Source organism: Oryzias latipes, chromosome 1 (genome assembly GCF_053564925.1).
Source record: "Oryzias latipes strain Hd-rR chromosome 1, Olatipes_Hd-rR_3.1".
Classification (NCBI taxonomy): Eukaryota; Metazoa; Chordata; class Actinopteri; order Beloniformes; family Adrianichthyidae; genus Oryzias; species Oryzias latipes.
The window spans coordinates 25,722,291-25,733,790 of record NC_136237.1 but is presented as its reverse complement, the minus strand read 5'-3'; positions in this window follow the sequence as shown (position 1 = coordinate 25,733,790).

Below are 11,500 nucleotides of genomic sequence, written 5' to 3'. Positions count from 1 at the left end.
CGTGCAGAAGCTATTCTGACACTTACTTTGTTTGAAGGCATGGTAGACATTGAGCATCGTCAAGTGGTCTCCATCAATGTGAGCAAACCTCATCTTGGACTCGTCAGCTGCCTTCTTAGCCTCCGTAGGACGGACAAAGCACTGTGGGACTAAACAAGGTTGGTATGGGCCCCAACAGAGCCGCCCATACGGATGAGTCAAACGTTCACAGAAAAATGGAGCAAAGCCTATGATGCTAGGGCACTCGACACAGCGTTGGGACAGGGCAGGACCACCCTATCAAAAGGGTAGAGGGGGAGCTGCGGTCTTTTCTCATGGTCATTTCCAACAGTAATGGATTTTAGTGCGGAGAGAGGGGAGTCATTAAGCACATCCGTAAAACAAGAGTTTTCACACAACTACAGTGTTAGGAACACCAGCAACGACTGAACTTTGCAAAACTTCAGGATCTGACTTTGGAATTCCATAAAGACTACAATTATGACAGAAAATGTTAATCTCAAGGTACACAAGACAATTGTAAACAACTAACAATATTGAAACTCATAGTTATTGTAAGTAAAGATTAATACTGGAACTGTGACATAAACCCAAGTGGTGCCTGCCCTATCCACATGTATAAATGATTAAAAAAATATAAACTTAGTCCACCCTTAATTAAAATAACAAAATTGAGAATAAATATCTCAACATTTCTGCACCTAGAAAGTAAATTCTCTAAATGTTTAAAGTGAAAGGTAACAAGCTGGCCAAAAGGACAGGGTTTGTGTTTATTCTCAAAAACTAAGGAAAGATTTTTATAAACGATTTGTTTCAAAACGTTAATCAGAATGTTAAGCTTTTTTTTCTTTTTTTATGTAATCAAGAAGGAACCGAAAAGTCATTTTAAATAGTGCTGAACTCATTTCCTCCTCCTGTTAAATGTACAGTTTTTGGCTGATTTAGTAGCCAAGATCATTTTTCATCAGAAAAGAAACCGTGTTGCAGACGTCTTTACTGACACGTTATCAACCAGATCAGACTTGGCCTACAGCAGGCAAGAAGACGTCAGCCCAGTCCTGGGCATTACCTGACAGCATGGCGGTGATGGAAAGAATTTCGTTGGAGCAGTTAAACTCGCAGCTCGCAATGACCATCTTTGCTAGCTGAGGATCCAGTGGAAACTCCGCCATCATGGAGCCCAGCTCGGTGAGGTCTCCGTCATCGTTGAGAGCGGCCAGATAGTTCAGCAGTTCAAGAGCTCTCATGAGGGTCTCTGGAGCTGCAGGTGGAGGGAGACAGGTGGAGCATTTAGGTAGAGAAATGGAAGTTGGAACGGTCCAAATTCAGCAAAATGACTCACCTGGTGGATCCATGAAATTGGACCGAAGAATCTCGGGGTATGTGTTATCCTGGAGAAAAGAGAATAGAACTGAACATTTATTAATGACATTTTTATTATCAGAATACAGGTTGTTGCTCAGTTTGTAAATAAGGTTGTTGTCAAGGCAAAGTGTTAAAGTGTGTTTGCAAAATATGCTTCTAGAGATGGTTTGACCCTTTAACACTTGAGATGCAACACCTAAATAACACACATTCGTTTTGACATAACACAACTCCTCCACCGTTCACGCCATCCACGTTAATCAGCTGATTGTGACGTGGAGGTTTGCACGGCTAATGTAAGTGGATGCATAATTGGTGCAAAGCCGATGTTCTCCGTGACAAAATCAGTTGATGTGTGTTGATTACAAAAGCTCTTCACTATTGTAAAGTTTTACATATCAGTGCAAAACTGCTTTTCCCCGCTTCTGCTGGACTTGTGTTAATTGCGTAAACGTTTTGGAAGTCAAAAGTATGTAAACACTCTGGTATAAGAGGATTAAAATGATATGTTTTTCCTTAAGGTTTCACATTTGTCCAGTTTGTATCCTTAGATCTGTAAAAACTGCTTTTTATAAACTAACTGAATTGGTTAAATGTACTAAAGTATGAATCAAAATGAACTATAAAGCCAAACAAAATTGAAAAAGGTTTGGATCTAAAAACATTTTTCAATTTACAGGAATTTTCTTTTAACCACTGCAAGGTGATTCATTTCTCTACATTTATTTATTACAAATGGTTTGTCCTTCAGTTTGCTGAGCATCTATGGGTTTGCGAAAGATGCAGTTTTACTTGTTAGAAGGATTTCTTAAATAGTCCAACAGTTTTCATTCATGTGAAGCCAGACCCAGAGACTGCTTCCAATACAAAGTATATTATTTCATGCTTTATTATAGAACTATGAAAGACAGTGGGACAGTTTTTTTTCATTCAAAGAGAAAATGGTTTTGATTTCTGCAGAAAAAGTCACTTGCCTGCATCTCAGTTTTGTAGGCTTTCTCCGTGTAGAGACGGAAGCATTTCCCTGGTCGTGTTCTGCCGGCGCGACCCGCCCTCAGCTGGGCAGAAGCTTTACTTATGGCTGTGACCAGCAAAGACTCCATTCTGATCTGAGGATTGTACACCTGACAGCAACTTCTGGCTCGTACAGGGCAGTCAATGAAAATATTGTCTGACCTTAAACCAGTGTGTGGCCTAAATCAGGTAGAGATGCACTTTGACATCATCAGATATGACATCATTACAGTCTGATTAGACTGAATCAAATTGATGTCCAAATGAGTCACAACAATGTCATTAGACACATCATTGATGTCACATCTAATATTGTGACATCATTACATGTAATCCAGTGTCATATATTTGACAGAATGACATCATCAGATATGACATCATTACAGTCTGATTAGACTGAATCAAATTGATGTCAAACTGAGTCACAACGATGTCATTAGACACATCATTGATGTCACATTTAATATTGTGACATCATTACATGTAATCCAGTGTCAGAATTTGTCAGAATGACATCATCAGATAATAGTTAAAAGTCTACATATAGACCTCTTGGAAATCAATGAAAACATTTTTTGATAGGTGCACGCGGAATCCCTCACACGAACAAAGAAAAAACATGGAGTCAACAAATGCACATCACTACAAAGACATACATGGCAATGTCCTGTTACATATATGTCGCAAAAATGAAGAAACACATTATACAACAAGACGAGTAGCACCTGGGGCAGAAGAGAAACTCGATGACACCAAGACAAAAAGAGACAGCGGTGTCATGAAAGGGGAAACGGAAAAGACAAAAGAACCCTTTCAGCTAAACGAGTGGACCCATAGGGACCCGTATCAACTGCCTTCCGTTCAGTACGGAAATCCAGCCCGCACTTCCTATAACCATAGAAAGAGCTTGCCACCCAGCAAACCTGATCAGTGCCTTCAAAATGATGTCCAGCACGAGCTCACACATCCTCAAACCAGCTCCACTGGCAAAGACCCAAAAGTCTCTGTAAAAGGAATGAGTCAGGACACGTCACCTCTGGTGTGTGTAGGGAAAAGAATGACTCTGGCGGACCCTGCTACAAAACCACCCAACCGGCTTTCTATCTTGGCATCCATGAAGCCGGCAGGGAACCTTAAAAAATTTGCCAAATAAATGTACAGTTTTTAGTTGTAGGCCAGTTAGTATAGTAACTTTAGACATTAGGATTAGAAAAGTCAAAAAAGGGAGAAAAAATATAGGGTCGGGGTTAGAGCATAAAAAGTAGGAAAGATTAAAATGAATGAAATCATGAAATTGGTTTCTGGACAGATGCCATTATGTAAATAAGTCATTTTTGTATTGATTGTAGGTTTAGTTTTCAATGCAAAATAATGTGTGATCAAAAAGTAGAAAGGGGTAGAATTACAAAAAGAGGACTCTAGTTGCTGAAAGTTTTTCATTCTTTTTTTAAGTTTATTAGTATTATTTGAATAACTTGTCATGTCCAACAGCTGAGAACAAAATAGGAGCTGAATGCTTGAAAAATGTAAAAGCGTCGCAATATAACATCGGACATGGGTCTAGTTTGCAAAATCTGAGTTTGGAGTCACATTCTCAAATCTCTAGGGGAAGTTTGTCCTAGTGCGAGGCCTGCAAATGACCAAAATACAGCAAGAATGACACATTTACATCATTATAGCAGACTTCCTGTGCGACTGACAACTTGGTACCAGGAAACTTTTTTTGGTTTCCATGTGATGAAGAAGCCCTGTTAATATCAAGCTTGTACGTTCAAGCACAATGTGAATCTGAATGGTAAAGATATAAACATATCAGATTTTTGGTATAAAATCGACATATCCTACCTTAAATCTTAATATTGGACAACTGCCATCAAGTAAAGGAATCTGGATTATCAATTTCTACCTGTCACTTAAAATAATCGGCAAGCAAATTAGATAAAGATCAAATATTTTCATAGAACTGGGCGCAGCGCTGCTGCCATCTGCTGGCCAAATGTGAAATAGCTTTCTTAGACTTGTGTCTCATCTTCCCATAGTAATGGTTTATCTTCTTCAATAACGTTTTATTGAAGGGGCTGCAGGTCAGAATAGATTCGATGACAGGCCAGACTGCAGACATACCTGGTTTACACAATATTAAGTTGTTAGATGATTGTGTGAACTAAGCGTAAGGTAAACAGATAAAAACAAAAGAAGACAACTCCGTGCAGAAGCTATTCTGACACTTACTTTGTTTGAAGGCATGGTAGACATTGAGCATCGTCAAGTGGTCTCCATCAATGTGAGCAAACCTCATCTTGGACTCGTCAGCTGCCTTCTTAGCCTCCGTAGGACGGACAAAGCACTGTGGGACTAAACAAGGTTGGTATGGGCCCCAACAAAGCCGCCCATACGGATGAGTCAAACGTTCACAGAAAAATGGAGCAAAGCCTATGATGCTAGGGCACTCGACACAGCGTTGGGACAGGGCAGGACCACCCTATCAAAAGGGTAGAGGGGGAGCTGCGGTCTTTTCTCATGGTCATTTCCAACAGTAATGGATTTTAGTGCGGAGAGAGGGGAGTCATTAAGCACATCCGTAAAACAAGAGTTTTCACACAACTACAGTGTTAGGAACACCAGCAACGACTGAACTTTGCAAAACTTCAGGATCTGACTTTGGAATTCCATAAAGACTACAATTATGACAGAAAATGTTAATCTCAAGGTACACAAGACAATTGTAAACAACTAACAATATTGAAACTCATAGTTATTGTAAGTAAAGATTAATACTGGAACTGTGACATAAACCCAAGTGGTGCCTGCCCTATCCACATGTATAAATGATTAAAAAAATATAAACTTAGTCCACCCTTAATTAAAATAACAAAATTGAGAATAAATATCTCAACATTTCTGCACCTAGAAAGTAAATTCTCTAAATGTTTAAAGTGAAAGGTAACAAGCTGGCCAAAAGGACAGGGTTTGTGTTTATTCTCAAAAACTAAGGAAAGATTTTTATGAACGATTTGTTTCAAAACGTTAATCAGAATGTTAAGCTTTTTTTTCTTTTTTTATGTAATCAAGAAGGAACCGAAAAGTCATTTTAAATAGTGCTGCACTCATTTCCTCCTCCTGTTAAATGTACAGTTTTTGGCTGATTTAGTAGCCAAGATCATTTTTCATCAGAAAAGAAACCGTGTTGCAGACGTCTTTACTGACACGTTATCAACCAGATCAGACTTGGCCTACAGCAGGCCAGAAGACGTCAGCCCAGTCCTGGGCATTACCTGACAGCATGGCGGTGATGGAAAGAATTTCGTTGGAGCAGTTAAACTCGCAGCTCGCAATGACCATCTTTGCTAGCTGAGGATCCAGTGGAAACTCCGCCATCATGGAGCCCAGCTCGGTGAGGTCTCCGTCATCGTTGAGAGCGGCCAGATAGTTCAGCAGTTCAAGAGCTCTCATGAGGGTCTCTGGAGCTGCAGGTGGAGGGAGACAGGTGGAGCATTTAGGTAGAGAAATGGAAGTTGGAACGGTCCAAATTCAGCAAAATGACTCACCTGGTGGATCCATGAAATTGGACCGAAGAATCTCGGGGTATGTGTTATCCTGGAGAAAAGAGAATAGAACTGAACATTTATTAATGACATTTTTATTATCAGAATACAGGTTGTTGCTCAGTTTGTAAATAAGGTTGTTGTCAAGGCAAAGTGTTAAAGCGTGTTTGCAAAATATGCTTCTAGAGATGGTTTGACCCTTTAACACTTGAGATGCAACACCTAAATAACACACATTCGTTTTGACATAACACAACTCCTCCACCGTTCACGCCATCCACGTTAATCAGCTGATTGTGACGTGGAGGTTTGCACGGCTAATGTAAGTGGATGCATAATTGGTGCAAAGCCGATGTTCTCCGTGACAAAATCAGTTGATGTGTGTTGATTACAAAAGCTCTTCACTATTGTAAAGTTTTACATATCAGTGCAAAACTGCTTTTCCCCGCTTCTGCTGGACTTGTGTTAATTGCGTAAACGTTTTGGAAGTCAAAAGTATGTAAACACTCTGGTATAAGAGGATTAAAATGATATGTTTTTCCTTAAGGTTTCACATTTGTCCAGTTTGTATCCTTAGATCTGTAAAAAACTGCTTTTTATAAACTAACTGAATTGGTTAAATGTACTAAAGTATGAATCAAAATGAACTATAAAGCCAAACAAAATTGAAAAAGGTTTGGATCTAAAAACATTTTTCAATTTACAGGAATTTTCTTTTAACCACTGCAAGGTGATTCATTTCTCTACATTTATTTATTACAAATGGTTTGTCCTTCAGTTTGCTGAGCATCTATGGGTTTGCGAAAGATGCAGTTTTACTTGTTAGAAGGATTTCTTAAATAGTCCAACAGTTTTCATTCATGTGAAGCCAGACCCAGAGACTGCTTCCAATACAAAGTATATTATTTCATGCTTTATTATAGAACTATGAAAGACAGTGGGACAGTTTTTTTTCATTCAAAGAGAAAATGGTTTTGATTTCTGCAGAAAAAGTCACTTGCCTGCATCTCAGTTTTGTAGGCTTTCTCCGTGTAGAGACGGAAGCATTTCCCTGGTCGTGTTCTGCCGGCGCGACCCGCCCTCAGCTGGGCAGAAGCTTTACTGATGGCTGTGACCAGCAAAGACTCCATTCTGATCTGAGGATTGTACACCTGACAGCAACTTCTGGCTCGTACAGGGCAGTCAATGAAAATATTGTCTGACCTTAAACCAGTGTGTGGCCTAAATCAGGTAGAGATGCACTTTGACATCATCAGATATGACATCATTACAGTCTGATTAGACTGAATCAAATTGATGTCCAAATGAGTCACAACAATGTCATTAGACACATCATTGATGTCACATCTAATATTGTGACATCATTACATGTAATCCAGTGTCATATATTTGACAGAATGACATCATCAGATATGACATCATTACAGTCTGATTAGACTGAATCAAATTGATGTCAAACTGAGTCACAACGATGTCATTAGACACATCATTGATGTCACATTTAATATTGTGACATCATTACATGTAATCCAGTGTCAGAATTTGTCAGAATGACATCATCAGATAATAGTTAAAAGTCTACATATAGACCTCTTGGAAATCAATGAAAACATTTTTTGATAGGTGCACGCGGAATCCCTCACACGACCAAAGAAAAAACATGGAGTCAACAAATGCACATCACTACAAAGACATACATGGCAATGTCCTGTTACATATATGTCGCAAAAATGAAGAAACACATTATACAACAAGACGAGTAGCACCTGGGGCAGAAGAGAAACTCGATGACACCAAGACAAAAAGAGACAGCGGTGTCATGAAAGGGGAAACGGAAAAGACAAAAGAACCCTTTCAGCTAAACGAGTGGACCCATAGGGACCCGTATCAACTGCCTTCCGTTCAGTACGGAAATCCAGCCCGCACTTCCTATAACCATAGAAAGAGCTTGCCACCCAGCAAACCTGATCAGTGCCTTCAAAATGATGTCCAGCACGAGCTCACACATCCTCAAACCAGCTCCACTGGCAAAGACCCAAAAGTCTCTGTAAAAGGAACGAGTCAGGACACGTCACCTCTGGTGTGTGTAGGGAAAAGAATGACTCTGGCGGACCCTGCTACAAAACCCCCCAACCGGCTTTCTATCTTGGCATCCATGAAGCCGGCAGGGAACCTTAAAAAATTTGCCAAATAAATGTACAGTTTTTAGTTGTAGGCCAGTTAGTATAGTAACTTTAGACATTAGGATTAGAAAAGTCAAAAAAGGGAGAAAAAATATAGGGTCGGGGTTAGAGCATAAAAAGTAGGAAAGATTAAAATGAATGAAATCATGAAATTGGTTTCTGGACAGATGCCATTATGTAAATAAGTCATTTTTGTATTGATTGTAGGTTTAGTTTTCAATGCAAAATAATGTGTGATCAAAAAGTAGAAAGGGGTAGAATTACAAAAAGAGGACTCTAGTTGCTGAAAGTTTTTCATTCTTTTTTTAAGTTTATTAGTATTATTTGAATAACTTGTCATGTCCAACAGCTGAGAACAAAATAGGAGCTGAATGCTTGAAAAATGTAAAAGCGTCGCAATATAACATCGGACATGGGTCTAGTTTGCAAAATCTGAGTTTGGAGTCACATTCTCAAATCTCTAGGGGAAGTTTGTCCTAGTGCGAGGCCTGCAAATGACCAAAATACAGCAAGAATGACACATTTACATCATTATAGCAGACTTCCTGTGCGACTGACAACTTGGTACCAGGAAACTTTTTTTGGTTTCCATGTGATGAAGAAGCCCTGTTAATATCAAGCTTGTACGTTCAAGCACAATGTGAATCTGAATGGTAAAGATATAAACATATCAGATTTTTGGTATAAAATCGACATATCCTACCTTAAATCTTAATATTGGACAACTGCCATCAAGTAAAGGAATCTGGATTATCAATTTCTACCTGTCACTTAAAATAATCGGCAAGCAAATTAGATAAAGATCAAATATTTTCATAGAACTGGGCGCAGCGCTGCTGCCATCTGCTGGCCAAATGTGAAATAGCTTTCTTAGACTTGTGTCTCATCTTCCCATAGTAATGGTTTATCTTCTTCAATAACGTTTTATTGAAGGGGCTGCAGGTCAGAATAGATTCGATGACAGGCCAGACTGCAGACATACCTGGTTTACACAATATTAAGTTGTTAGATGATTGTGTGAACTAAGCGTAAGGTAAACAGATAAAAACAAAAGAAGACAACTCCGTGCAGAAGCTATTCTGACACTTACTTTGTTTGAAGGCATGGTAGACATTGAGCATCGTCAAGTGGTCTCCATCAATGTGAGCAAACCTCATCTTGGACTCGTCAGCTGCCTTCTTAGCCTCCGTAGGACGGACAAAGCACTGTGGGACTAAACAAGGTTGGTATGGGCCCCAACAAAGCCGCCCATACGGATGAGTCAAACGTTCACAGAAAAATGGAGCAAAGCCTATGATGCTAGGGCACTCGACACAGCGTTGGGACAGGGCAGGACCACCCTATCAAAAGGGTAGAGGGGGAGCTGCGGTCTTTTCTCATGGTCATTTCCAACAGTAATGGATTTTAGTGCGGAGAGAGGGGAGTCATTAAGCACATCCGTAAAACAAGAGTTTTCACACAACTACAGTGTTAGGAACACCAGCAACGACTGAACTTTGCAAAACTTCAGGATCTGACTTTGGAATTCCATAAAGACTACAATTATGACAGAAAATGTTAATCTCAAGGTACACAAGACAATTGTAAACAACTAACAATATTGAAACTCATAGTTATTGTAAGTAAAGATTAATACTGGAACTGTGACATAAACCCAAGTGGTGCCTGCCCTATCCACATGTATAAATGATTAAAAAAATATAAACTTAGTCCACCCTTAATTAAAATAACAAAATTGAGAATAAATATCTCAACATTTCTGCACCTAGAAAGTAAATTCTCTAAATGTTTAAAGTGAAAGGTAACAAGCTGGCCAAAAGGACAGGGTTTGTGTTTATTCTCAAAAACTAAGGAAAGATTTTTATGAACGATTTGTTTCAAAACGTTAATCAGAATGTTAAGCTTTTTTTTCTTTTTTTATGTAATCAAGAAGGAACCGAAAAGTCATTTTAAATAGTGCTGCACTCATTTCCTCCTCCTGTTAAATGTACAGTTTTTGGCTGATTTAGTAGCCAAGATCATTTTTCATCAGAAAAGAAACCGTGTTGCAGACGTCTTTACTGACACGTTATCAACCAGATCAGACTTGGCCTACAGCAGGCCAGAAGACGTCAGCCCAGTCCTGGGCATTACCTGACAGCATGGCGGTGATGGAAAGAATTTCGTTGGAGCAGTTAAACTCGCAGCTCGCAATGACCATCTTTGCTAGCTGAGGATCCAGTGGAAACTCCGCCATCATGGAGCCCAGCTCGGTGAGGTCTCCGTCATCGTTGAGAGCGGCCAGATAGTTCAGCAGTTCAAGAGCTCTCATGAGGGTCTCTGGAGCTGCAGGTGGAGGGAGACAGGTGGAGCATTTAGGTAGAGAAATGGAAGTTGGAACGGTCCAAATTCAGCAAAATGACTCACCTGGTGGATCCATGAAATTGGACCGAAGAATCTCGGGGTATGTGTTATCCTGGAGAAAAGAGAATAGAACTGAACATTTATTAATGACATTTTTATTATCAGAATACAGGTTGTTGCTCAGTTTGTAAATAAGGTTGTTGTCAAGGCAAAGTGTTAAAGCGTGTTTGCAAAATATGCATTTAGAGATGGTTTGACCCTTTAACACTTGAGATGCAACACCTAAATAACACACATTCGTTTTGACATAACACAACTCCTCCACCGTTCACGCCATCCACGTTAATCAGCTGATTGTGACGTGGAGGTTTGCACGGCTAATGTAAGTGGATGCATAATTGGTGCAAAGCCGATGTTCTCCGTGACAAAATCAGTTGATGTGTGTTGATTACAAAAGCTCTTCACTATTGTAAAGTTTTACATATCAGTGCAAAACTGCTTTTCCCCGCTTCTGCTGGACTTGTGTTAATTGCGTAAACGTTTTGGAAGTCAAAAGTATGTAAACACTCTGGTATAAGAGGATTAAAATGATATGTTTTTCCTTAAGGTTTCACATTTGTCCAGTTTGTATCCTTAGATCTGTAAAAACTGCTTTTTATAAACTAACTGAATTGGTTAAATGTACTAAAGTATGAATCAAAATGAACTATAAAGCCAAACAAAATTGAAAAAGGTTTGGATCTAAAAACATTTTTCAATTTACAGGAATTTTCTTTTAACCACTGCAAGGTGATTCATTTCTCTACATTTATTTATTACAAATGGTTTGTCCTTCAGTTTGCTGAGCATCTATGGGTTTGCGAAAGATGCAGTTTTACTTGTTAGAAGGATTTCTTAAATAGTCCAACAGTTTTCATTCATGTGAAGCCAGACCCAGAGACTGCTTCCAATACAAAGTATATTATTTCATGCTTTATTATAGAACTATGAAAGACAGTGGGACAGTTTTTTTTCATTCAAAGAGAAAATGGTTTTGATTTCTGCAGAAAA